General features: G+C 37.9%; 1 pseudogene across 1 annotated transcript; it reads left to right on the top strand.

Moving 5' to 3' along the window:
* The first annotated feature begins 2565 nt into the window (after positions 1-2565).
* LOC307175512 (heterogeneous nuclear ribonucleoproteins C1/C2-like) lies at positions 2566-3507 on the top strand (annotated as a pseudogene). The gene has a single exon. The product of its transcript is annotated as a heterogeneous nuclear ribonucleoproteins C1/C2-like (transcript).
* The last annotated feature ends 1526 nt before the right edge of the window (positions 3508-5033 follow it).

The raw sequence follows: 5033 nt of genomic DNA on the forward strand, positions 1-5033 counted from the left end.
GAGAGGCCCGCGTACCGCAAAAAAGAAAAGAAAAGAAAAGAAAGGATGAGGTGTGTTGTGTGGGGTTTGTAGGAAAGACTCCTTTCTAATATCCACAGTATATTCCCAAAATACAAAGTTGCTGATTTTTAAAAATTGTCACCCGGCAAATCATTGCACTCTGACCAGAAACAACTGGCCAATGGGTCTGAGTCATCAGGATTGTCATAATCCACATCTGTGAATGTTTTCCAGCATTATATTCTGATGTCTACATTTGAACTAATTTGCTACTTTACCATCTGTTTAAAAATGTTCCTCACAGTCAGATGCCACACATTTGGTCATGCACAATGCAAGTTGTTTTGTTTTTTTTTTTAAAAAAGCTCTTAAGAGTGTGTATGTCTGTGTGTTTGTATAAGGAAGTGAAAATAATTATTCAAAACAAACAAGGTGGATTACTTTTATTAATATGTGTGGAATGATATGGCAGTGCAGTGGTGGTAGGGGCGTAAGCAGGAGAAGGAGGTATGCAAGAATGTTTGCAATTGAGAAAGGACAGGTAAATTAGCATTCTCTATTCTGATTGCTACAAATGCCTTACCTACTCTCATTTTCTACCTCAGAAAAGCAATTAGAAGCCTGGATATTAGTAGGCATTGTATTTTATTTGGCTCTTTTGTATGATGTGAAGAAATCAAGAGGTTTGTGTATGTGCATGTATATGCAAACATGCATGCAAGCATATTTATGTGTGTGTGTGTGTGTGTGTGTGTGTGCGCGCACTTAAAGGTGCTGGCCTGACATGAAAAGATGCTCAAAATTGCTAATTATTAGAGAAATGCAAATCAAAGCTACAATGAGGTACCACCTCACACCAGTCAGAATGGCCATCATTAAAAAGTCTACAAACATTGTAAATCAACTATAGCTCAATAAATTTTTTTTAAAGTCTATGAATAACAAATGCTGGAGAGGATGTGCAGAAAAGGGAACCCTCCTACACTGCTGGTGAGAATGTAAGTTGGTGCAGCCACTATGGAAAAGAGTATGGAGGTTCCTCAGAAAACTAAAAATAGAATTACTGTACGATCCAGCAATCCCATTCCTGGGCATATATCTGGACAAAACTATAATTCAAAAAGATATATGCACCCCTATGTTCATAGCAGCACAATAGCCAAGACATAGTAAAAACCTTAATGTCTATTGACTGAAGAATAGATAAAGAAGATGTAGTACATGTATACAAAGGAATACCACTCAGCCATAAAAAAGAACAAAATAATGCCATTTGCAGCAACACTGATGCAACTAGAGATTATTATACTAAGTAAATCAGACAAAGACAAATATCATATGATATCACTTATATGTGGAATCTTAAAAAAATGGTACAAATGAACCTATTTACAAAACAGAAATTGAGTCACAGATATAGAAAATAAACTTATGGTTAGCAAGCAAAAAGGTGGGGAGGGATAAATTGGGAAAATGGGATTGACATAATACACACTACTACATATAAAATAGGTAACTAATAAGAACTTACTGTATAGCACAGGGAACTCTATTCAACACTATTCTGTAATGACCTATATGGGAACAGAATCTAAAAAAGAGTGGATCTATGTATATGTGTAACTGACTCACTTTGCTGTACAGCAGAAACTAACAAAACATTGTAAATCAACTATACTCCAATTTAAAAATTAATTCAAAATATGTGGAATCTAAAATATGACACAAACGAACCTATCTATGGAAGAGAAGCAGACTCATGGACATAGAGAACAGAGTGGTGGTCACCAAGGGGGAGGGGGTTGGGGGAGGGATGGAGTGGGAGGTTGGGGTGAGCAGATATAAGCTTTTTTATAGAGAATGGATAAACAACAAAGTCCTACTGTCTAGCACAGGGAACTATATTCAATGTCCTGGGATAAGTCATAATGGAAAAGAATATTTTAAAAAGAACGTGTATGTGTGTGTATATATATATATATATATATATATATATATATATATAAACTGAATCACTTTGCTGTACAGAAGTAATTACCATAACATTGTAAACCAACTACACTTCAATTAAATAAATAAATAAATCCTCATTACAATTAAAATGAAAAAAGAAAAAGCATTAGCCTGAAAATTCCACTGGTCAACAGATTTTTGTAGAATTTTTCTGCCCACCACACCAGCTAAAGACTAATTAGAATGTTGAATATAACAAAATACTCCACTTTCATAGAAAAGGAAAGCGTATAGCAACCTAACACTTATTACAGTAGTTCTCCCTTATCTGAGGTTTTGACTTCCATGGTTTCAGTTACTTGAGGTCAACAGTGGCCTGAAAATATTACATGGAAAATTCCAGAAATAAACAATTCCTGAGAGGAGACTTGGGGGCCATTTTGTGAAAAGGTGAAGACTGAGCAGTTGTGGCCACGTTGCCGACCTCGAGCAGCAGTTGGCTTCTCCACGTAGAACCTGGGAGTAGGAGATTCAGAACCGAATCTCTTCTCCCTCCTGCTCCTGTGAGATTTCTTTGATCTTCAGGTACATTTTTCAGCTTTGTGAGGCACGTTACCATCAAAGACAATGGCCAGCAATGTTACCAACAAGATAGGTCCTCACTCCATGAACTCTCGTGTATTCATGGGGAATCTCAATACTCCTGTGGTCAAGAAATCTGATGTGGAGGCAATCTTCTCGAAATATGGCAAAATTGTGGGTTGCTCTGTTCATAAAGGCTTTGCCTTCATTCAATATCTTAATGAGAGAAATGCCTGGGCTGCTGTGGCAGGAGAGGATGGCAGAATGATTGCTGCCAGGTTTTAGATATTAATCTGGCTGCAGAGCCAAAAGTGAACCAAGAAAAAGCAGGTATGAAATGATCTGCAGTGGAGATATATGGGTCAGTACCAGAACACCCTTCTCCATCCCCTCTACTCAGCTCCCCTTTTGACTTGGACTATGACTTTCAACGGGATTATTATGACAGGATGTACAGTTACCCAGCACGTGTTCCTCCTCCTACTACTGCTCGGGCTGTAGTGCTCTCAAAATGCCAGCGTGTATCAAGAAACACCTCACAAAGGGGCAAAAGTGGCTTCAATTCTAAGAGTGGACAGCGGGGATCTTCTTCTAAGTCTGGAAAGTTGAAAGGAGATGACCTTCAGACCATTAAGAAGGAGTTGACCCAGATAAAACAAAAAGTGGATTCTCTACTGGAAAGCCTGGAAAAAACTGAAAAGGAACAGAGCAAACAAGGAGTAGAGATGAAGAATGATAAGTCAGTAGAGGAGGAGAGCAGCAGCTCCCTGAAGAAAGATGAGACTAAGGTGAAGATGGAGTCTGAGGAGATGCTGATGACTCTGCTGAGGAGGGGGACCTACTGGATGATGATGATAATGAAGATTGGGGGGATGACCAGCTGAAGTTGACCAAGGATGATGAAAAACAGGCTGAGGAAGAAGAGGATGACAGAGACAGCGCCAATGTCGAGGATGACTCTTAAGCACATAGTGGGGTTTAGAAGTCTTGTCCCATTATTTCTTTACCTAGGCACTTTTCTAAGATCAAAATTTTCACCAGATCCCTCCTCTAGTATCTTCAGCACATGCTCACTGTTCTCCCCATCCTTGTCCTTCCCATGTTCATTAATTCACATTGCCCTGTGCCTAGTCCCGTTTTCACTTCCTTTGATGCTCCTAGTAGTTATGTTGAGCCTTACCCTGTAATTTTTGCTTTTAATTTTCATACCTCTTTATGACTTAACAATAAAAAGGATGTATGGTTTTTATCATCTATCTCCAAAATAATCTCTTGTTATGCAGGGAGTACAGTTCTTTCCATTCATACATGAGTTCAGTAGTTGCTTCCCTAACTATAAAGGCAATCTCATTAGTTGAGTAGCACCTGAGAGCAGCTTTGAATTAGAGGTATGCATGTTATACCCCACATAAGAGTGCTGTGTGTGCCTGTTCAACACAAATGTAACAATGTATTTTTGTGAATGAGAGTTGGCATGTCAGATGCATCCTCTAGAAAAATAATTAGTGTAACAGTCTTAAGATTTGTTTTCTAAAGTTGATATGGTGGGTTTTTTTGTGAACAGCCTGATGTTTGGGACCTTTTTTTCTCAAAATAAACAAGCTCTTATTAAACCAGGAATTTGGAGGAAAAATAAACACCCTGTTTTTTTTATTTTTGTATTTTGTAATTGTTTACTTCAAATTCTTTGTTTCACAGTGGCCTCCACAAAACACCTAGAATATACTAGATATAGTTTTCTTTGAATCATAATTATTATGCATACCAACATACACTACTCAAATTATGTTTAATTGGCGTGGGTTTTGAATTAAGGAGACAAGTAACTTTGATGTGAAGTGGAGATTCTTTTGCAAAAATGGTGTGGGTTTTGAATTAAGGAGACAAGCAACTTTGATATGAAATGGAGATTCTTTTGCAAAAATGGCTCTTAGATCCTAATGAAAAAGTTTGGGAACTGCATTAAGCCTTTTCTTCAATGCTTTGTGGTCCAACTGACACCGTTTTTGAGATTTTTTTTTTGCTGTGTGCTGAACTGTTTCATCCTTAAATAGAAAGAGGCTCAAACATGTCAAGATTTTAGGAAAAGTGAAACAACTGGAGAATAAAACCTGTATTTTCTTCCCCCCCCCAAAAGCAATTCCTAAGTTTAAGATGTTTTGCCATTCTGAATAGCATAATGAAAGCTCATGCCCTCCTACTCCATCCCACCCTGGATATGAATCATCCCTTTGTCCGCTGGATCCCTCCCTTTAGTTACTTAGTAGCCATCTAGGTTATCAGATCAACTGTCATGGCATCGCAGTGCTTGTGTTCAGGTTACATTTATTTTACCTAATAATGGCTCCAAAGTGCAAGAATAGTGATTCTGGCAATCTGGATATGCCAAAGAGAAGCGGTAAAATGCCTCCTTTAAGTAAAAGGGTAAAAGCTCCCTACTTTATGGGAAAGCAAAAGAAAATCATATGCTGAGGTTGCTAAGATCTAAGGTAATTGTG

This window comes from Stenella coeruleoalba (genome assembly GCF_951394435.1).
Source record: "Stenella coeruleoalba genome assembly, chromosome: 16".
Taxonomy (NCBI): domain Eukaryota; kingdom Metazoa; phylum Chordata; class Mammalia; order Artiodactyla; family Delphinidae; genus Stenella; species Stenella coeruleoalba.